Genomic DNA, 24,309 nt, shown 5'->3' on the forward strand with positions numbered 1-24,309 from the left:
CCCTCCTCTTTCTTCTCCGCTGCTCCTCTCCTCCTCCGGCACAGGCGGCTTGTAATGAGTCAACTTGACTCATTACAAGCCACTGACTTTAGGGAATGGGGGCCGTTGCACCCTCAGGGTGACTGCGCTGTGTGTCAGGCACACCTGGTACACACGTAGTTACTGCACTGATTGGGGGCATATGCGTATCTGGCACTGTACTTTGGGGGCATATGTGTATCACGCCTCCCCCATATGTGTATCATGCCCCCCATTTTCATTGGACACGACGTCATGTGGCCACACCCATTTTTCGGTGCACACACAGTACCACTAAGAATTTTTTTCTACTTGCACCACTGATTAAAATATATTGTTTAGGTCCAGATATTTAGTGGTCACTATCACTGAAAATGTGTTTTATGTATTTATTTTTTTGAAATGTAACTTTAGTTCCATCTTAAACCATCCATGAATTTATATGTTAGATAGTGATTACATTGTACTATGAAAAACCACAAACTAACATCTATGTATAGTGGCCCCTTCTGTTGCATCTGTTTTTAATGCAATATTTAAAGTTCTATTTAAACAATTCTATTTTTTTAGTTTATGTCAAAATACTCATTTACAATGAATATAAGCCAATCCGAACATGCCCTGAATATTACATGTGACATCTCTGCTGTGCTTGGAACGAGATGAAATATCCTTTCATATGCACCTGTGTTTCTATAACAATGAGTCTGATCTTTTATTCACTTTGTTTTTGATGTTGGTCCTGTGTGTAACACTGTAGATTTGGAACACAGAACTACAGACCAGGATGTTGCGTATTACAAAGGAATATACATTAAAGCATAAATACTCTCAGGAAGAAGATATCATTATTGAAGAGAAATTCACCTGAAATTCAAGGATATTTTCAATAAGGTATGGAGGGAATATATACGTATAGTAGATGTTACAAGGACATTTTAGTCAAGAATCACTGTCTCTCTTTTGCACAGGGTCTGTTTATAGTTTTTATTGAAATATCTGCAGGATATTTTCATTTAGATGCTTATTCCTAATTCACGGTGTTGATCGTATTCCGTATAAAGCAGGCTTTTATCACTACTGTGATCTATTCTTCTCTGTACATCTGCTGCTACAAATTTTTTGCTTCAATATATAATTTCTTATAATCCTTAAGCACCAACAGAAATGTTTTATAACGAATGAAGTAGACAGCATTCAATGTAAGCATGAAATCATTTAGTAAATAAACACAATTAAATGCTAAAAGATTATTGATTTCCAGTAATCTAATATACAGTATTTCCCTCTACTACCAATTACAGTGATTAGCGTGGCTTGTCACTTTGCTGAAATCTGATCAGGTCCCAATCTGTGGATAATATTACCTGCCCAATCCCCAGTGTCTGTGTACATTTTCCTTCATGTTCCGTAACATAGTAATAGGGTAACTGATTCCTGACTATCTGGCTGCAGTGTGTCTATGTGCCTCTGATTGAAAAATTAGGTTTGTAGTGACAAAAATTATTTTTCAAATAAATGCACTAGATACTGTATATATTTAATAATCTGAATGCTTAACTATCTCATAACGGGCGGGATGTATTAACATACATTGCCGCCCCTCGCCGGTTACCGCAGCGATGTTGATCGCATATGTACTAACATATGCGATCAACATCGCGATGCGGTGACGGAGGCCCCCCGCGATACCTGTTAGGTGGTCTGCGGGGGGTCTCCGACACCTCCCCGGGGTCCCCACACTGGCTAGATGCCGGGAAGCAGCAGCAGGCTGCCCCCGGCACCTCCTCCTCCCCCCTGCAGCCGGAAGGACGTCCGGCTGCGTTGCTAGGGGGAGGAGGACACTACCTTCCGGGTCCAGGGCAGCCTGGAGGAAGGTAAGCCAGGGGGAAGGGGGGTCGGCGTCTGCGGCGGGGGTCGACGGTGTCGGCGGGTTGCGGCGGTCGGCGAAAAGAAGCCCATAGGCTTCTATAGGGTTTCGCCATCCAGAGATGGCGAAACCCTGGACGCCGAAAACGCTGCGGTAGGGTCTTAGTAAATATGAAAATGCGGTAAAACCCCCGTTTTCGGGGGTTTTACCGCATTTTTGCTTTAGTACATCCCGCCCAACATGTGCTCAAGGAAACAAGACCCCCTAATAGACAGCAGATGATCTACGAAACCTTAGGGGGAATTCAATTAGAGGTAAAAACTTGTTTTTGTGGTAAAAATGCAAATATATAGGAAGATTTAATACATTTGTGAAAGCGCCTATTCAATTGTCCGTGAAAACTTTTCATGGTAATTTTACCACACATTTTAATTCACCACCTCTGAGCATGTGATTAACTTGGGAAAATCACTATTTTAAGTTAAAAATGTCAGGATTCGGTTCTGAACCGCTGGGACAACCCCATGAATGACTAATTAGGCACTTTTTTAATTGGTCAGTAATGACATGTCATTTTTGGGGTGATAAAGTGCAAAATTATGGAAATTGGGGTACAAGGTATGGGACAGGTATATTGGTGATTTATGAGTGGGATAAGTGTTTTTAGACTTGCAGGTGGGAGTAATTGGTTTCTTTCCACATTTTTTTAAGAAAACCCCTAAAATGAACCAAATATATACTTATACCCATTTTATGTACCCCAAGTTTAATTTTGGCACTTCTTTTGCTGAAAAAAATATCTTTTTATACTTTTTTACAATTAAAAGAAATGCATATAACAGCCATTTCACCCAATTTAAGTACCAAAAATACATTTATTATAACCAATTCTAAACTTTTAAACTGTTATCCGTAGTTAGTTTCGCTTTTTTTTTTTTTTTTTTTTTGGGGGGGGGGGGTACAGATAGATTCACCCATCTTTCACTTTTCACTTTCGGCACCAATTTTTGCGGTAATCCTGTTTTCGCTCATTTGAATACGGAGAATCGTAGGAGCGTGCATGTGGAAAGTCTATTTTTGTGGCAAAAAGACACAGAAATGTCAAAAAAGGCAATTGCTGTAATTTGCAGCGATTTTGCTGATAATTGATTTATCCCTATGAGAGAGAGAAAGAGAACAGAGATAAATTACTTATCAATCAGATACTATTATTTTACAGGCTGTGTTTATAAATTAAATTTACTATGATTTTTAAACACAGCTTGTAGCTGAATTGTTGGTACTTTATCTCTCTCAAGTTTATCTTTCTCCAAGGTCTGATACATACAGTACAGTACGCACCAATGAGATATAAAATAGATAGAAAAGTGTGCAAAAGAAAAAAAAATGTTACTCTTTCCTTTAATGTTCACTTTAATAGAGTTTTTTTATTCCCCCACTATTATATAAGAAACTTTCATTAATGCCAAACTGTTATTCATTTCAATATGGGTTCACAATTGTAGCTCCTAGGACAATAAAATTGTAGTCATTCTTATTACCAGGAAAGTCAGTAACAACTGTATCACATGCTATTTCATTATAATGGGCAGTCCGATAGAGCATGTGAGGCTGCATCTCACTGGCACCTAATCTGTGGTTTACAGTCGTTTGTTTCCTATGTTTGATACACATACAGGACTGTCATACAACAATATTCAGCAATCAGATCTTTTCCAGCACTTTTTATTTTGTGCACTTTTCTGATTATATTTATCTTTATTCTGCTGGTTTTAAGTAGAGATGAGTGGGTTTGGTTCTCTGAGAACCGAACCCCCACGAAATTCACTACCCGAGCCAGGATCCGAGCCCAGCTCGGGTTTTCCCGCCTGACTTGGAAACCAGAACGAGATAAAACGTCATCATCCTGTTGTCGGATTCTCGTGGGTTTTTGATTCCATATAAGGAGCCGCGCATCACCGCCATATTCACTCTGGCATTGGAGAGTGTAACTAGAAGATGTGTCTCCGTCCACAGTGTCTGTGTGGGAGGGAAAGTGGGGTGGCGAATCCAGTGCTGTCTTGTGCTGCTCAGTCCAGTGTAATGTCTTATGCTGCAATAGTGCAGTCACAGTGGTGGTGTCCTATGCTGCCATATGTCCAGTGTAGCTGTATAAATTATCCAGTGCAGTGGTGCTGTCTTATGCTGCATCAGTCCAGTGGTGGTGTCTTGTGCTGCATCAGTCCAGTCACAGTGGTGGTGTCCTCTGCTGCCATATGTCCAGTGCTGCTGTATAAGTCCAGTCTAGTGGTGCTGTGTTGTCCTGCATCAGTCCAGTGGTGGTGTTCCTGTGCTGCTCTATAAGTCCAGTGGTACTGTCGTAAATGTCCAGTAATACTGCCGTATATGTCCAGTGACACTGCCGTGTATGTCCAATGATATTGACGTATAAGTCCAGTGATACTGCCGTATATGTCCAGTGGTACTGTCATATAAATCCAGTGATATTACCGTATATATCCAGTGGTACTGCCATATAATTCCAGTGATACTGCCGTATATGTTCAGTGGTACTGCAGTATAATTCCAGTGGTACTGCAGTATAATTCCAGTGGTACTGGCATATAATTCCAGTCCAGTGATACTGAAGTATATGTCCAGTGTTACTGCCGTGTATATTTCCAGTGGTACTGACATATAAGTCCAGTGGTACTACAATATAAATCCAGTTCAGTAATACTGACGTATATATGTCCAGTGATACTGCCGTATAAGTCCAGTGATACTGTCATATATGTCCAGTGGTACTGCCGTATAAATCCAGTGATACTACCATATATGTCCAGTGCAGAGGCAGAACTCTGGGAGGCAACGGAGTCATCTGCCGCTGGGCTCCAGCTCTGAAGGGGGGCACCTCTCCTCCCATTCTGTGACACCATTGAATTAAGTTCATTGATAGCTGTCGCTGTCTTTTCAGTGGCAGACTTCCTCACTGGTCCCTGCACCTTACAAATCACACCCTCTTTATTATACTGATTATACACATTTTACAAGTGTCATACCCAGGATTAGAAACCACGACCTATTACACTGGAAGCAGACACCTTACTGATGAAGCGGTTTGCTCCTGTATAGGAAATATGAGAATTCTAACTATATGAAGTTACATCTCTGACAATTACACGTAACTTCACATAGTTAGAATTCTCATGCTTCCTCTACAGGAGCAAATAACTCCATCAGTAAAGTGTCTGCTGTTAGTGTAACAGGTCATGGGTTCTAATCCTGGGTATGACTGCTAAGAAATGTGTGATTTAAAATAAAAGACAATCAAATGTATAAATACAGTATATACATTTTTTCAGAACACTCCACACACACACACACACACACACACACACACACACACACACACACACACACACACATTTATCTTAATATAGGAAATAGGGGGGCACTAATTTTTCTCTTGCCTCCGGGCGACTGTGACGAACTTACGCCACTGGTCCAGTGGTACTGCAATATAATTCCAGTGATACTGCCATATATGTCCAGTGGTACTGCCATATAAATCCAGTGGTACTGCCATATAAATCCGGTCCAGTGATACTGCCGTATATGTCTAGTGATACTGCCATATATGTCCAGTGGTACTGCCGTATATGTCCAGTAGTACTGCCGTATAAATCCAGTCCAGTGGTACTACTGTATATGTTCAGTGGTACTGCCGTATAATTCCAATGATACTGCCGTATATGTCCAGTGGTACTGCCATATAAATCCAGTGGTACTGGTGTATAAAAATCCAGTCCAGTTATACTGCCATATATGTCCAGTGATACTGCCGTATATGTCCAGTGGTACTGCAGTATATGTCCAGTGTTACTGCCATATAAATCTAGTCCAATGATACTGCCGTATAAGTCCAGTGATACTACCGTATAATTCCAGTGGTACTGGCGTATAAGTCCAGTGGTACTGCCATATAAATCCAGTCCAGTGGTACTGCCGTATAATTCCAGTGATACTGCCATATAAATCCAGTCCAGTAAATACTGCCGTATAAGTTCAGTGGTACTGACGTATAATTCCAGTGATACTGTCATATATGTCCAGTGGTACTGGCATATAAATTTAGTGGTACTGGCGTATAAATCCAGTCCAGTGATACTGCCGTATAAATCCAGTGATAGTGCCGTATATGTTCAGTGGTACTGCCATATAAATCCAGTGGTACTAGAGTATAAATCCAGTCAAGTGGTACTGCAATATAAGTTAAGTGGAGATGTCCAATGCTGTATATTATTTTCTCCAAATAAAGGGGTTGTGGTATAGAGATACGCTCTCCTTTGCTGCGTTTTGTTATATAACTCCAGGAAATTAATGGAGAACAAAAATTTGGAGGATAAAATAGGGAAAGATCAAGAACCACTTCCTCCTGCTGCTGCCGCTGATGTTGTTGCTGCTGGGAGTCAATCATCCCAGAGGGGAAGTAGGAAGACCACTTGTACTACTTCAACTAAGCAAATGACTGTCCAACAGTCCTTTCCAAGGAAGATGAAATATGACAGCAGTCATCCTGTTGCAAAGACCAGGTGTTTGTGCCGCACACTTGTGTTGCTTAACTTAGTCATACAGCTACCTCATTGCACCTCTTTTACTTCTTTGTGTAATGTGCTGTTTAGGGAATAGTTTTTTTTAAGTGCCATCCTGTCTGCCACTGCAGTGACACTCCTAGATTGGCCAGGTGTTTGTGCCGTACACTTGTGTCACTTAGCTTAGTCATAAAGCTACCTCATTGCACCGGTTTTACTTCTTTGCATGATGTGCTGTTTGAGGACAAGTTTAAGTGCCATCCTGTCTGCCACTGTAGTGCCAACCCTAGATGGGCCAGGTGTTTGTGCCGCCCACGTGTGTTGCTTAGCTTAGTCATGCAGCCACCTCGGTGCAGCCTTTTGGCCAAAAAGCAATATTGTGAGGTGTTCAGTGTTCAGAATAAACTGGCTTAATAATACCGTAGGATCAAAATCGCCCCCAAATCCTGTGATTTTAGTTGTTTTTATGTTTTTTTCAAAAATAATCCAAAACCAAAACACGAAAGGGTGGTTTTGGCAAAACCAATCCAGATCCAAAACATGATCATGAAACTAGGACCATATAACCAAAACACAAAACATGAAAATTGCCCACCACACATCTCTAATTTTCTCATACGTCCTAGAGGATGCTGGGGACTCCAAAAGGACCATGGGATCCGCAGGAGCTTGGGCACACTATATAGACTTAAACTGGGTGTGAACTGGCTCCTCCCTCTATGCCCCTCCTTCAGACCTCAGTTAGACTTTGTGCCCAGGAGTGATGGGTCACACACTAGGGGAGCTCTCCTGAGTTTCTCTGAAAGACTTATGTTAGGTTTGTTATTTTCAGGCAGACCTGCAGGCTACAGGCTCCCTGCAGAGTGGGAGTGAGGGGAGAGAAGCAGGACGTACTTCATCTTAGTTTAAGGGCTCTGCTTCTCGGCTACTGGACACCATTAGCTCCAGAGGGTTCGATCACTTGGTGCGCCTAGCTGCTTGTTCCCGGAGCCGCGCCGTCAATCCCCTCACAGAAGCCAGAAGAAAGAAGCCAGGTGAGTATTGGAAGAAAGAAGACTTCAGTGATGGCAGAAGACTTCAGTAACGGAGGTAACAGCAGCGGTAGCGCTGCGCTCCATGCTCCCACACACCAACGTCTCTGGAAGGGTGCAGGACGCTGGGGGGGAGCGCCCTGGGGGCATGTTGCTGAAAGTCTAAAACGCTGGCAGGGGGACATATTTAGGTGCCCGGGCACCGGGTATGTTCACACCGCCAGTGTGCCGCAGGGGGGAGCAACAGCGGTAGCGCTGCTCTCCCTGCTCCCACACACACACCATCGGTCTGCAGGGTGCAGGGTGCTGGGGGGGGAGCGCCCTGGGCAGCATAAATATATATATATTATTTAGATTTCTGGTGGGGAGACATGCTTTGGTGCCCGAACACCGGGTATGTTCACCCTGCCAGTGTGCCGCGAGAAGGAGGGAGCAGCAGCGGTAGCGCTGCGCTCCCTGCTCCCGCACTCCATTGGCCTGCAGGCTGCAGGGCGCTGGGGGGTAGCACCCTGGGCAGCATTTTAGGAATGAACCCGGGCGGGGGAACATACCCGGACTCCAGGTGTCTTCACCCCGCCAGGGTACCACAGCGTGCACGCTGCGCTCCATCGCTCCCACACACCAACGGCTTCCGTGGGTGTGGGGCGCAGGGTAGGGCGCCCTGGGCTGCGTTTGGCACATAGGGGGTATATACAGGGGATTAATCCCGGTATATGGGTCCCCCAGCTCAATTTGGGTTTTTATATATTTATACTTTATGCGGGCTTAAGCGCGCCGGGAAGGGGCAGAGCTTAAGCCCTCACAGAGGTGTCAGCGCCATTTTCCCCAGATCCCCGCCAGGACTTGCTGGATAGTAAGATGGAGGGGGGCACAGGGTTTTTAATGCTATATGGGTGCCATATAGCATTATGGTTTGATAATGGACGCATAATCACTCTTGTATTACATAACTTCACTGTTTCCCTGTTTGTACCCACTATTGGTTCATCGACATATGTCGACAGGTGTGAGGGCTTTGACACAAGCTGCTGTGGGGATAACTGTCCGCTTCACCAGCGTATGGCGGTACTTGATTCAGAAAATTAAGTATTAGCAAATGGGTGTTTGTGTGCTTGAAACAGTAAACACGATAGGGGAGATACAGTTGTTTGCAGATGCCCTGTCGGCATCAATGGTATTTCCTGGGTAAAAAAAATATCAGGCTGTTATTGCCTTGTACCTGTATATATATATATATATATATATATATTTATAGGTATATGTGGGGGGAGTGTTATCAAAATTGTATTTGTATCCTTCCCTCAGACCCCTCAGGGTTCTAAGATTATTATTATTTTTTGCCCGCTTACTATTCCTTGCTGTCGACATTTACTAAGTTTCTGTCGACCATAACGTTCCTGGTAGATCCACATCTGGGGCATGTTAGTACACGGTCATACACATTCACAACACATTACTGTCACTAGGGACTTGACAGGTCTGGACAATCCACTTGCGCATAGGTTATATCTATATGTGTATATATGTAGATATAGGTTTATATATGCATGGTTAGGATATATGTGTTTATTGTGTATTACATGATGTATATCCATGAATGCTGATATAATGGTATTCTTCTCATGTGCTGGTCGCTCTGTTGATTAAGCTCTAGATTGGCCATGATGAGTTGGTTTTCGATCCTCTCAAGGAGTCCGAATATTATTCTCTTCACAACGCGGAGAGAAAATGATGACAGTCAACTCCTGGTCAACGCAGAGCCCGGTCGCAAAGGATCATACACAGGCAGCTAAGTAAAATTTTATTTCTATACATGGACCTTATTTGCACTGTATGCACTTGAGGGAATGTTGTATTCGGGTAGGCATCCAATAGAATTACCCTACCCAGAGTGGGTAGGCTTGCCTATGTTGATTCTATCTTATAACATTACAGCAGGCTGCCACGTGACAGCAGGAGGTGTGACCGGAAAAATGCTGAGGATGTCTCCGGGCAATCTCGGTGGATACCACTGGTAAGTCTAACTTCGTGAGTTAGCCTCCTTCACAATGGTTTGTGACGCATTCTTTTGTGGGATGCTGTCGTTTTAACCTGTTCGATACCGTTCTTTTTTTTTCCTTTTCTGTGCAGACAGTGGAAGGTGAAAAGGTAAGAGTTCTGCAGCCTTGTCGGGTTTGCAGTAGTGGATGTCGTTTTATGTTTCCTACACATCCACCACTGGTCACTGAGTCTATCAGGCTGGTCCCCACTCCGATGGGCACTCGTCTATTAATTTTTAGTTGGTCCAGGAATAGACTAGGACCTGTGGGTTATTTATAGAATCCAAAGGGGAACATTCTGAGTTACGGTTGTTTCCCCTTACTGTTTTTCTAATAGTTCTTGCCATTCCACTATGGAAGGGAAGATAGTATGCAACGCTATACAGAGGTGCATCAGGTTCAGGACATTGTCCGGTTGTCTCTGTATAAAGGGTCACATCGTTGTTTCTCTCTGACTGTTCTTCGACACAGGGATTGGCTGTGATTTCCAACGACACAGACGTCGGAGGTGGGTTTCAGAGTAGCTAATGACCAGTTAAGGTTCGGTATTTTTCCATATGAAAAGAGGTCTGATGATCCAAAGCTGGATTGGCTTTACTGTGACGCTTCATCAATGGGTTCCGTTACTAAACCGGTTGGGTGCGGCCTGAGAGTCCTTTTTTGGTGAGCGGGTCTAATGCTAGAGTGGCTTTCAAGAGACCAGTTGGAAATGTGGTCCGGGTCTCACCTGCACATGCACCTGAATATAATCATAACGGCCAGGACATCGTTCCTGTGGTGTCGGCTTGGTTCTCTCCCTCTAGAGGGATGAAGGTTCGGGTTCTGGGTGTAGATCCTGGTGTCCGTGCATACAGATCTCCGAGACGGGGGAGCAGTACTTGCAAGGGACGTGTTTCCAGGGGATAAAGTCAAGGTGGAAAGCTTGTCTGCTATAAGCTTTTTTGAATTAAGAGTTAGTTTCGACAACTGTATTCTTTGTGTTCTGTCCGAGTTAGTTCTGCTAGACGACTTGTCTGCAGTGGCGTAAGTAAGCCGCTATGGCGGAGCAAGGAGAAGAGCGGCAATGGCAGAAGATGCACAGTTTTGCCTTTGGGTGGAAAGTCTGGTAAATTCTATATTAGCAGTCTTCGTTCCGGAGGTGAACTACTGAGAACTAGATTTCATATGCTGGGAGAAATTCAGTCATCATCGAATAGTTTTCACAGACATTACAAGTCTTTGAGGAATGTCACAATTGGATTTGTTGACGTCTTGCCTCAACGAGAGGCCTCAGGGATATTGTTCCAGGTTAAGGGTCGCTCAAGCTATAGCAGTGGACATCCTCGTGTCACTGTGGGTGTTTTTAGTCGGTCTATGTGGTCTCTCCGCTTTCACTTTTTCTGATTGTGATAAACGGGAGATGAAAAACTGTTCAGGCGATCCTCTTGGATCTGGTCTAGCCAAGGAGGGTTTGCTATCCAGTTTTTCATGATTTACTCACAGAGGAGTCCTGCCCTCTTCCTCTACGTGAGGATCTGTTACAACAAGATCAGGGCGTGTTTCAAGACTTACCGCGGCTGCGTCTGACGTCGGGGCAGTTGAATGCCATATCCTAATCTGAAAGGGTGTTCCCAGTGTAGTCATTTCCTCAATTGTTCAGACTAAGAAGAAGTAACGGCTATGCTTTACCACCATAGTTGGCGTAACTATGGTTTTTGGTGTGTATCCAGGAAGGCCTATGGAAGACTTTCAGCTAGGTCATTCTTATCCATACTTTACAAACCGGTGTGGATGCGAGCTTAAAGTTGGGCTCCATTTCTGTGCAGTGTAGCCTAATAATTTCTTTACAAAAATTTCTCTCTTGGAAAGGGGTGGTGCTCTTGGCTTTGACATCCGCAAGGCGGGTGTCGGAAGTGGTGGTTTTGTCTCACAAGAGCCTTGTTTGATCTTTCATGTGGATAGAGAGGACTTGAGAACTCGGTTAGTAGTTCTGCCAAGAGTGGTTTCTGGGTTTCTCAGAAATCGGTCTATTTTGATGCCGGTGGTTACTTAGGCATTAGCTGATTCAATTTCTCTCTATGTAGCCAGGGATTTGAATATTTTGGTCACCAGTCTGGCTCAGTTTGGAGAACCAGTGGTTCTGTTTGTCTGGTATGTTCCCAGCATGGTTTGGGTGACTGTGTTATGCAGTCTGTTACACGCTGGATCTGTGATGCTATTTGGCATGTTCCTTCTACGGCTGGATTGCCGTCACCGAGGTTGGAGGAGGTCCATTCTACTGGGAAGATGGGTTCTTCTTGGGCGGATGCCCGTGGAGTCTTGGCGGTTCAACTTTGCCGAGTGGATATTTGGTCGGGTTCAAACGCTTTTGCTATGCTCTACAAGTTTGATACCCTGTCTGAGGGGGACCTTTTGTTTGCTCAATCAGTGCTGCAGAGTCATCCGCACTCTCCCGCCTGTTCTGGAGCTTTGGTATAGACCTCATGGTCCTTTTGGAGTCCCCAGCATCCTCTAGGACGTATGAGAAAATAGGATTTTAGTACCTACCAGTAAATCCTTTTCTCTTAGTCCGTAGAGGATGCTGGGCGCCCGTCCCAGTGCGTACTGTGTCTGCAGTTGTTGCTTTTTGTTACACTCTAGTGGTGTTTCTTCTCTGTCAGACTGTTGCTGACGTTGTTCATGCCATGGCATGTGGTGTCTTATTATTGGTTGTGTTGACACACAGGTTGTGTTAAATGTTCTCTCAGCATGTGGCTGTGTATTTTTCATGCCGTAGGCTGGTTTTCTATTGAATGCCACGTTCTGCGGTATGTTCGTGGTGTGAGCTGGTATGACACTCACTGTGTTATAAATTCTTTCCTCGAAATGTCCATCTCTCCTGGACACAGTTTTCTAACTGAGGTCTGGAGGAGGGGCATAGAGGGAGGAGCCAGTTCACACATAGTTTAAGTCTTTATAGTGTGCCCAAGCTCCTGCGGATCCATCTATACCCCATGGTACTTTTGGAGTCCCCAGCATCCTCTACGGACTAAGAGAAAAGGATTTACCGTAGGTACTAAAATCCTATTTTAAGAAACATGTCCCGGTAACCATCTTTCAATATAGAATTAATAAAGTTTTGGTACTTTATCACAGTGCAATTTATTACTCTCCAAGGCTTGATAAATCTGGATTACACTGATCAGCACACCTTAACTCCCTGCGCTGCAGAAAAAAAGGAACTGTAATTCAGGCAGGGGGGAAGATCTCCCAAAGCCTGGTTATAAATAATTAAGGAGCACCCATTTTTAAAAGATGGGAGCAACCTCATTCAAATATTGTGACCCCTTAGTTCTTTTTGCCTGGCTTCTCCCTCCATGCCTGCTACCTTGACAGCTCTTGGTTATTTACTGTAGTTAATTCATGTTCCTATTGTTTTCCCTTTCTCACCTCTCCTCTCTTCTCTGCTGCTCTCACTTTCCATTTTTTCCACTATACTCCAACTGAATTCTTATTTATTTTTTTATTTTTGAGGAAACTGTGTATGATTGTGCCAGTTTAGGTGTTAATATAGGGGCTTGTTGAGGCATAAACAAAATGTGGGGATATTGATATGATGTTGGGCTTGTGAGATATACAGATGTGTCCTCTTACAGCTATGCTGCAGTCATGCAAAACAGCCTTCCAAGTCGCGCCATTCCGTGGCGGGACTTGGTAGCGCTGAGCATCTTTTTTTTGCATCTTTTGCCGCAAAAATGCATCTTAGATGCACAGTAATGTAATAGGATGCACAAGCAGCTTTTGCTGATTAAAAGTATATGCAGCATGCCTATATTCTGTGTGACTGCAACTGTATTTGCATACAAAATGCTATACATTCCTATTCCTGGAAAACAATGTAACACTACATTTTGGATGCAGATAGAGCCACTATTACACACAAAATATAGGCATGTCTCTTATCATTTTAATCAGCAGAAGCTGTTTGTGCATCCATTTACATTACATTGAGTCTAAGATACAATTTTGCAGCAAAAGATGCAAAATACCCCCCAAATCACGCACTTACGAGTGATGTGCACCGGAAATTTTTTGGGTTTTGTGTTTTGGTTTTGTGTTCGGTTCCGCGGCCGTGTTTTGGGTTCGAACGCGTTTTGGCAAAACCTCACCGAATTTTTTTTGTCGGATTCGGGTGTGTTTTGGATTTGGGTGTTTTTTTTCCAAAAACCCTAAAAAACAGCTTAAATCATAGAATTTGGGGGTCATTTTGATCCCATAGTATTATTAACCTCAATTACCATAATTTCCACTCATTTCCAGTCTATTCTGAACACCTCACACCTGACAATATTATTTTTAGTCCTAAAATTTGCACCGAGGTCGCTGGATGGCTAAGCTAAGCGACACAAGTGGCCGAAACAAACACCTGGCCCATCTAGGAGTGGCACTGCAGTGTCACGCAGGATGGCCCTTCCAAAAAATACTCCCCAAACAGCACATGACGCAAAGAAAAAAAGAGGCGCAATGAGGTAGCTGTGTGACGACTAAGCTAAGCGACACAAGTGGCCGACACAAACACCTGGCCCATCTAGGAGTGGCACTGCAGTGTCAGGCAGGATGGCCCTTCCAAAAAATACTCCCCAAACAGCACATGACGCAAAGAAAAAAAGAGGCGCAATGAGGTAGCTGTGTGACGACTAAGCTAAGCGACCCTAGTGGCCGACACAAACACCTGGCCCATCTAGGAGTGGCACTGCAGTGTCAGGCAGGATGGCCCTTCCAAAAAATACTCCCCAAAAAGCACATGACGCAAAGAAAAAAAGAGGCGCAATGAGGTAGCTGTGTGACGACTAAGCTAAGCGACACAAGTGGCCGACACAAACACCTGGCCCATCTAGGAGTGGCACTGCAGTGTCAGGCAGGATGGCCCTTCCAAAAAATACTCCCCAAACAGCATATGACGCAAAGAAAAATGAAAGAAAAAAGAGGTGCAAGATGGAATTGTCCTTGGGCCCTCCCACCCACCCTTATGTTGTATAAACAGGACATGCACACTTTAACGAACCCATCATTTCAGCGACAGGGTCTGCCACACGACTGTGACTGAAATGACTGGTTGGTTTGGGCCCCCACCAAAAAAGAAGCAATCAATCTCTCCTTGCACAAACTGGCTCTACGGAGGCAAGATGTCCACCTCATCATCATCGTCCGATTCATCACCCCTTTCACTGTGTACATCCCCCTCCTCACAGATTATTAATTCGTCCCCACTGGAATCCACCATCTCAGATCCCCGTGTACTTTCTGGAGGCAATTGCTGCTGGTGAATGTCTCCATGGAGGAATTGATTATAATACATTTTAATGAACATCATCTTCTCCACACATCTTCTCCACATTTTCTGGAAGTAACCTCGTACGCCGATTGCTGACAAAGTGAGCGGCGGCACTAAACACTCTTTCGGAGTACACACTGGAGGGAGGGCAACTTAGGTAGAATAAAGCCAGTTTCTGCAAGGGCCTCCAAATTGCCTCTTTTTCCTGCCAGTATACGAAAGGACTGTCTGACGTGCCTACTTGGATGCGGGCACTCATATAATCCTCCACCATTCTTTCAATGGTGAGAGAATCATATGCAGTGACAGTAGACGACATATCAGTAATCATTGCAGGTCCTTCAGTCCGGACCAGATGTCAGCATCAGCAGTCGCTCCAGACTGCCCTGCATCACCGCCAGCGGGTGGGCTCGGAATACGTAGCCTTTTCCTCGCACCCCCAGTTGCGGGAGAATGTGAAGGAGGAGCTGTTGACGGGTCGCGTTCCGCTTGACTTGACAATTTTCTCACCAGCAGTTCTTTGAACCCCTGCAGACTTGTGTCTGCCGGAAAGAGAGATCCAACGTAGGTTTTAAATCTAGGATCGAGCACGGTGGCCAAAATGTAGTGCTCTGATTTCAACAGATTGACCACACGTGAATCCTGGTTAAGCGAATGAAGGGCTCCATCCACAAGTCCCACATGCCTAGCGGAATCGCTCTGTTTTAGCTCCTCCTTCAATGCCTCCAGTTACTTCTGCAAAAGCCTGATGAGGGGAATGACCTGACTCAGGCTGGCAGTGTCTGAACTGACTTCACGTGTGGCAAGTTCAAAGGGTTGCAGAACCTTGCACAACGTTGAAATCATTCTCCACTGCGCTTGAGACAGGTGCATTCCACCTCCTTTGCCTATATCGTGGGCAGATGCATAGGCTTGAATGGCCTTTTGCTGCTCCTCCATCCTCTGAAGCATATAGAGGGTTGAATTCCACCTCGTTACCACCTCTTGCTTCAGATGATGGCAGGGCAGGTTCAGGTTTTTTTGGTGGTGCTCCAGTCTTCTGTACGCGGTGCCTGTACGCCGAAAGTGGCCCGCAATTCTTCTGGCCACCAACAGCTTCTCTTGCACGCCCCTGTCATTTTTTAAATAATTCTGCATCACCAAATTCAAGGTATGTGCAAACCATGGGACGTGCTGGAATTTGCCCAGATGTAATGCACGCACAATATTGCTGGCGTTGTCCGATGCCACAAATCCCCAGGAGAGTCCAATTGGGGTAAGCCATTCTGCGATGATCTTCCTCATTTGCCGTAAGAGGTTGTCAGCTGTGTGCGTATTCTTGAAAGCAGTGATACAAAGCGTAGCCTGCCTAGGAACGAGTTGGCGTTTGCGAGATGCTGCTACTGGTGCCGCCACTGCTGTTCTTGCAGCGGGAGGCAATACATCTACCCAGTGGGCTGTCACAGTCATGTAGTCCTGAGTCTGCCCTGCTCCACTTGTCCACATGTCCGTGGTTAAGTGGACATTGAGTACAACTGCATTTTTTAGGACACTGGTGAGTCTTTTTCTGACGTCCGTGTACATTCTCGGTATCACCTACCTTTAGAAGTGGAACCTAGATGGTATTTGGTAACGGGGGCACACTACCTCAAGAAATTGGCTAGTTCCCTGTGAACTAACGGCGGATACTGGACGCACGTCTAACACCAACATAGTTGTCAAGGCTTCAGTTATCCGCTTTGCAGCAGGATGACTGCTGTGATATTTCATCTTCCTCGCAAAGGACTGTTGGACAGTCAATTGCTTACTGGAAGTAGTACAAGTGGTCTTCCGACTTCCCCTCTCGGATGACGATCGACTCCCAGCAGCAACAACAGCAGCGCCAGCAGCAGTAGGCATTACACTCAAGGATGCATCGGAGGAATCCCAGGCAGGAGAGGACTCGTCAGACTTGACAGTGACATGGCCTGCAGGACTATTGGCTTTCCTGGATAAGGAGGAAATTGACACTGAGGGAGTTGGTGGTGTGGTTTGCGCGAGCTTGGTTACAAGAGGAAGGTATTTAGTGGTCAGTGGACTGCTTCCGCTGTCGCCCAAAGTTTTTGAACTTGTCACTGACTTATTATGAATGCGCTGCAGGTGACGTATAAGGGAGGATGTTCCGAGGTGGTTAACGTCCTTACCCCTACTTATTACAGCTTGACAAAGGCAACACACGGCTTGACACCTGTTGTCCGCATTTCTGTTGAAATACTTCCACACTGAAGAGCTGATTTTTTTTTTGGTATTTTCACCAGGCATGTCAATGGCCATATTCCTCCCACGACAACAGGTGTCTCCCCGGGTGCCTTACTTAAACAAACCACCTCACCATCAGAATCCTCCTTGTCAATTTCCTCCCCAGCGCCAGCAACACCCACATCCTCATCCTGGTGTACTTCAACACTGACATCTTCAATTTCACTATCAGGAACTGGACTGCGGGTGCTCCTTTCAACACTTGCAGGGGGCGTGCAAATGGTGGAAGGCGCAAGCTCTTCCCGTCCAGTGTTGGGAAGGTCAGGCATCGCAACCGACACAATTGGACTCTCCTTTGGGATTTGGGATTTCGAAGAACGCACAGTTCTTTGCTTTGCTTTTGCCGCAAGTCTTTTCTTTTTTCTAGCGAGAGGATGAGTGCTTCCATCCTCATGTGAAGCTGAACCACTAGCCATGAACATAGGCCAGGGCCTCAGCCGTTCCTTGCCACTCCGTGTTGTAAATGGCATATTGCCAAGTTTACGCTTCTCCTCAGACGCTTTTAATTTTGATTTTTGGGTCATTTTTTTACTGATCTTTTGTGTTTTGGATTTTACATGCTCTGTACTATGACATTGGGCATCGGCCTTGGCAGACGACGTTGATGGCATTTCATCGTCTCGGCCATGACTAGTGGCAGCAGCTTCAGCACGAGGTGGAAGTGGATCTTGATCTTTCCCTATTTTTTTAACCTCCACATTTTTGTTCTCCATATTTTGCGCACAACTAAAAGCCACCACAGGTATACAATGTAGATGGGTGGATAGTATACTATTATTACTTATACTTATGGACGACGAGTGACGACACAGAGGTAGGTACAGCCGTGGCCTACCGTACTGCTATATATATAATATATACAGAATAATAATAACGGACCTGGTGGACACTATCAGCAGACTGCTAAACTAGTATGAAGAAAAAAAAAAAACACCACAGGTATACAATGTAGATGGATGGATAGTATAATATTATATTACTTATGGACGACGAGTGCACTGACGACACAGAGGTAGGTACAGCCGTGGCCTATCGTACTGCTGCTTATATATATAATATACTGTATAACGGACCTGGTGGACACTGTCAGCAGACTGCTAAACTAGTATGAAGAAAAAAAAAAACACCACAGGTATACAATGTAGATGGATGGATAGTATAGTATTATATTACTTATGGACGACGAGTGCACTGACGACACAGAGGTAGGTACAGCCGTGGCCTACCGTACTGCTGCTTATATATATAATATACTGTATAACGGACCTGGTGGACACTGTCAGCAGACTGCTAAACTAGTATGAAGAAAAAAAAAAAAAACACCACAGGTATACAATGTAGATGGATGGATAGTATAGTATTATATTACTTATGGACGACGAGTGCACTGACGACACAGAGGTAGGTACAGCCGTGGCCTACTGTACTGCTGCTTATATATATAATATACTGTATAACGGACCTGGTGGACACTGTCAGCAGACTGCTAAACTAGTATGAAGGAAAAAAAAACACCACAGGTATACAATGTAGATGGATGGATAGTATAGTATTATATTACTTATGGACGACGAGTGCACTGACGACACAGAGGTAGGTACAGCCGTGGCCTACCGTACTGCTGCTTATATATATAATATACTGTATAACGGACCTGGTGGACACTGTCAGCAGACTGCTAAACTAGTATGAAGAAAAAAAAAAACACCACAGGTATACAATGTAGATGGATGGATAGTATAGTATTATATTACTTATGGACGACGAGTGCACTGACGACACAGAGGTAGGTACAGCCGTGGCCTACCGTACTGCTGCTTATATATATAATATACTGTATAACGGACCTGGTGGACACTGTCAGCAGACTGCTAAACTAGTATGAAGAAAAAAAAAAAACACAGGAGTGTTTTTCAGGCAGACAAACGTATTCTGGACTGGTGGTCACTGTCAGCAAAACTGTGCACTGTACTCCTGCTATAACTGCTCCCCAGTCCCCACAATTAGGCAGTGTGAGCAGAGCAGTGCACTCAGCACAGATATATCATGCAGCAGTGCAGCACACTGAGTGAGCACAGATATGGTGGAGCGTTTTTTTCAGGCAGAGAAACAAAGGATTAAACTCACTGGTGGTATAATCAAAACCCTGCACTGTACTCCCTAACAGCTGCTCCCCGTCCCCAATCCTCCCCACAATTATAACTAACTAAGTCACTCTGTGTTCTACTATAACGGAGAGGACGCCAGCCACGTCCTCTCCCTATCAATCTCAATGCACGTGTGAAAATGGCGGCGACGCGCGGCTCCTTATATAGAATCCGAGTCTCGCGAGAATCCGACAGCGGGATGATGACGTTCGGGCGCGCTCGTGTTAACCGAGCAAGGCGGGAGGATCCGAGTCGCTCGGACCCGTGTAAAAAAAGGTGAAGTTCGGGCGGGTTCGGATCCCGAGGATCCGAACCCGCTCATCACTATGTGTAACACAACTTGTAGCTCATGGAGCAAAGTTTTAAGAGAACACATCTGGATATTAATGTAATGTGTTTAGGGAGTTTTTTTTATACAATGTTAGGTCTCCAGTAAATATGGGTGCTAATAAAATCATGTCATAGCTCATTGTCGACTTTTTTACATTTATGACATGATAGTGGTTCTGGTCATGTGAAATTTGCCTATTACTTGAATATTAATATGTTTTTTATTGTTCGGCTAGTAGGGGGATATATCAGTTTATTAGCTGGCAATGATATGTCCAGATATATGTAAGGATGGAGACCTAACAATAAGATAGCAATGAATAGGCCAGTGGTTACAAACGTGAATGACAGCTCCCTATTAGCACTTTTTTTATTACACTGCTAGGTCAAAAATTAATATCTGATAAATTTGGGAGAAAAATAATAAATTAAGTAATTTGTGACTGTTATCGTTAGGGTCAGTTATGTGGTGGTGTGCAGTTGTGCTTCTGCGCAGCCACCAGCATTGGTTTTGACTATCACTTTGACCAAAAATAAGTTGACTCGGTTCTGAACAACCAACCCAAAGCACCCCTGCACAGTGCAGCCAAGAGGTGGGAGCAGGTGCTAATTACCCAGGACTTATGGAGGGGCCTGCATGGGCTCAGGTCCTCTGCACTCCCCCCCTCCTTTCTTACCGGGCAGCAGCAGCAGAAGCTCTCATCTTGGCAGCATGCTGCAGTGTGCTGTGCTGTAGTGAGGGAGAGGCTGCTGCTGTGCCACTGTCTGTTCCTTTGCAGGTAGGGGGGAGCAATCACACTGATTATGCACTCTCTTTGAATTGCCATTGGTTGGGGGATCAAGAAGTCCCCTTGCTTGGCTCAACAAAAACTTTTTTCATTTTTCCCTAAGGGGGCATGGACACTCCTCACATTATTAGGTCACGCCCCCAAAATCTTACCAGGACCTGGCAGACCTCTTGGCAGCACTGCCCCTGCAAGAGCCCCACGGAACCCCAGGGTGCCTAGGTTTGGTAACCAATGGAATAGGCAGAAATTGATAGATATGTTTGATTCTAACTACAAATAAAATAATTGCACATGCACAGTTTAGCAAAATTTGTGCAAAGGATACTGTATTTCATGTAAAAAAAAAAAATTCACGGTAAATGAGGTCACAATGTACATTTACCGCTTACTTTCTCACTGTGCCTTACCTGTGTCTTACATATTTGAATAGAATTATGCATCTTTCAGAGATGAGACGTAAAGATGAGGACAAAGTCAATCATTGTTTTCAACCATTTGAAATTGTGTTTAATATTTTACACCAAATGATTTGGGTGTGCGTCCTGAGCACTGCACTCTGCAGATCTGAGACACGGAACCCACCTCCTCCTGGATGTCATCTTACTCCAAGCAATAAATATAGATTTGAATATAAATATTTCCAAGAAGGAGATTTCATTTTAGGTGGAATTTTCACTGTTAATGGCCTTATGGTAAAAATTCAACGTACATTTGGAATCCAGGACCTGCTTTGTGCATTGTAAGTAATATGCTGAAAATATACATTTTATCTATCACTTACAGTACATACTGTACACCCAGGGGCGTCACAACATTTTTGGTTGTAGGGATCAGATATAATTTCCTTTTGGCACCACTTCATCAGTGAATGCTGCCCCGCCACACCACCTACTGAACCTGATGACAGTTCTATCTATCTATCTATCTATCTATCTATCTATCTATCTATCTATCTATCTATCTATCTATCTATCTATCTATCTATTTATCTATCTATCTCCGTCTGTTGATGAATCTCGATCTTTATATCGATATCTCTATCTTCCTTTTTATCTGTCTATCTCCTTTTTATCTGTCTGTCTGTCTATCTATCTATACACACACATTTACTGTATGTAAAAAACAGCATAGAGGGGATAATTCTGAGTTGATCGCAGCAGGACATTTGTTAGCAGTTGGGCAAAACCAGGGCCCTCATTCCGAGTTGTTCGCTCGCAAGCTGCTTTTAGCAGCTTTGCACACGCTAAGCCGCTGCCTACTGGGAGTGAATCTTTCTTAGCATAGTAAAATTGCTAACGAAAGATTAGCAGAATTGCGAATAGACACTTCTTAGCAGTTTCTGAGTAGCTCCACACTTACTCGGCAACTGCGATCAGTTCAGTCAGTTTCGTTCCTGGTTTGACGTCACAAACACACCCAGCGTTCGCCCAGACACTCCCCCCGTTTCTCCAGCCACTCCCGCGTTTTTCCCAGAAACGGCAGCGTTTTTTCACACACTCCCATAAAACGGCCTGTTTCCGCCCAGAAACACCCACTTCCTGTCAATCACATTACGATCACCAGAACGAAGAAAAAACCTCGTAATGGCGTGAGTAAAATTCCTAACTGCATAGCAAATTTACTTGGCGCAGTCGCAGTGCGAACATTGCGCATGCGCAATTAGCGGAAAATCTCTGCGATGCGAAGAAAATTACAGAGCGAACAACTCGGAATGACCACCCATGTGCACTGCAGAGGAGGCAGATATAACATGTGCAGAGAGAGTTAGATATGGGTGGGTTATATTGTTTCTGTGCAGGGTAAATACTGACTGCTTTATTTTTATACTGCAATTTAGATTTAAGTTTAAATACACCCCACCCAAATCTATCTCTCTCTGCACATGTTATATCTGCCTCCCCTGCAGTGCACATGGTTTTGCCCAACTGCTAACAAAGTTCCTGCTGTGATCAACTCAGAATTACCCCCTATGTGTTATGCAGATAATAATGCATTAGAAGAAAAATACAGTGTTACAGGGCCCATCTACTTTTTATTGAGGTTTAGACTTGATAAATAGATTCTCTTATTGCTACAATTTGGGCAATAAAAAATAATTTCTGCCATGATGTAATAAAAATCACATCCAGGGATTAATGATCCAACAGGAGAGCATCCCAACAATCTGTAAACTAAAGTGATCGCATCAGGCATCACTTTACTTTATGCCGCTGACCTACTGCACATGCGTGGTCATTAGACAGCCCATACACCAGTGACTGTTACCGGGAAGGGATCCAGACAATCTCTCTCCTGGAAAATTGTGCAAAATGTAGCCGATAGACTACAATTATTAACGCCATCACTATTGCAATGGGAAACAGGGAAAGTGCAGCAAATATCTTTGAACTTATGCTACTGTAATACCTGGCTGCTGAAGCAGATTACAGAACATAGGGGCTAAATCAGGTTGGATCGCAATATGTGATCCAGCCGCAAAAACTACGGAGAAGATGCAGGTGCATGATCGCCTCTGCCTGTCAATCAGGCAGCAGAGGAGTTCATTGGGTGGGGGTGGGGGTGGGGGGTGCGGCAACGCTCCACTTCCAAGGCAGAGATGGAGTGTTGGGGGATGGCAATGGAAAGACGGGGGCAGCGCCAGTCAAACGTTGAGCATAATAGGGCATCTGCGTGATGTCACACGTGGTCGCTGTGATCAGAAAAATGGCAGTGGGCCTGCTGCGGGTGCAGCCAGGCTGTGCCAGCAGGAGGCTACCGCATTTTTTGCAATCACGCTGGGATGTCAGCATGGTCAATGGGGGTGGGAGCTGATAGCATGCTGGGCGGCCATGCTCTGCGATGGGCTTCCCCCCAGCATGCGATCCAAAGGATTGCATTTTCTGCTACTTAGCAGGATTTGCAATCCTTACTGAATCAGTTCCATAGTCATCTCTTTTTGTCAACCAATATCTTAGAAAATGTCATGATAATTTTATCTTGATAATGCACACAACCCTTGAGGCCTCTATTTGAAAAGAGCACATACAGTAGCATCTTGTGCAGGCCTCATAAAAATGGACTGTTTTGTGGTTGGTTCTAAATAATATTTCAGCTTGTCCTACAGCGTCATCTTGTTGTGATTAGAACAAAAAACGCTGTATGGCCTCTCCCTCACAGAGGTTATTTAGGGGTAACCAGTGACTAAAAAAAATTGGAAATTGTTGCAGCTTTTGAGCCTGTGGCAGCTCTTGCTAGTGATCATACGCAACCTTCTTGCTCCTTTTGGTCAGTTAAGTTGTAAATACTGGGGGATCCCATGTGTTATATATATATTCATGAAATCAAGCCAAGACATCCAGACTGGATACCTAGACTTTTTTTTTAAAGAATTTGTACTGTATGTGGTGTAATGGGCCGAGGTCTGTCTGACTCCATGTGCTGTTGCAAACCTACAGTATGTAGGAGGAGTGGTAACCTTCTAGTCCAAGATCTGATTTTTCTGTTATTGTATCATTTATATGTAAAATGTTCTGTTTAATTAAATGAAATTTGAAAAATTTGAAAAATAAATATTGAACCTTTTCAAAATAATTTACAAAAATGCATGTTTTATTAAACAGCGCTCATCGAAGAGAATACAGACATGTACGAGCTTTTATTTTTGCAATTAATCAGATTAACAGGAACCCAGACATCCTGCCCAATATTACTCTGGGTTACCATCTGTATGATTCCTGTGGAATGCAGAATAAAGCTGTGGAGGATGTTTTACAGATATTGTCTGGACACAACAATATAGTTCCTAATTACAGGTGTATGGAACATGGTAAAGTAGCTGGATTTATTGGAGATCTCAATTCTCACACCACCATTACAATGGCATGTCTATTGAATGTATATCGGTATTCACAGGTAAGTTAATTAATATTCTTCAGAAATGTTCCTAAAGATTCTCATAACGTT

At 44.1% G+C, this 24,309-nt stretch overlaps 1 long non-coding RNA gene across 1 annotated transcript in view; it reads left to right on the forward strand.

Annotated features, from left to right (window-relative positions):
• Nucleotides 1-747: 747 nt before the first annotated feature.
• The window catches only part of LOC135024083 (uncharacterized), a 67,692-nt gene continuing 44,130 nt past the window's right edge, over nucleotides 748-24,309 (forward strand). Inside the window, exon 1 of the long non-coding RNA XR_010220996.1 lies at nucleotides 748-912. This is a non-coding gene — a long non-coding RNA (uncharacterized LOC135024083). The remainder of the gene's footprint in view (nucleotides 913-24,309) is intronic.

This window comes from Pseudophryne corroboree, chromosome 1, assembly GCF_028390025.1.
Source record: "Pseudophryne corroboree isolate aPseCor3 chromosome 1, aPseCor3.hap2, whole genome shotgun sequence".
Lineage (NCBI taxonomy): Eukaryota > Metazoa > Chordata > Amphibia > Anura > Myobatrachidae > Pseudophryne > Pseudophryne corroboree.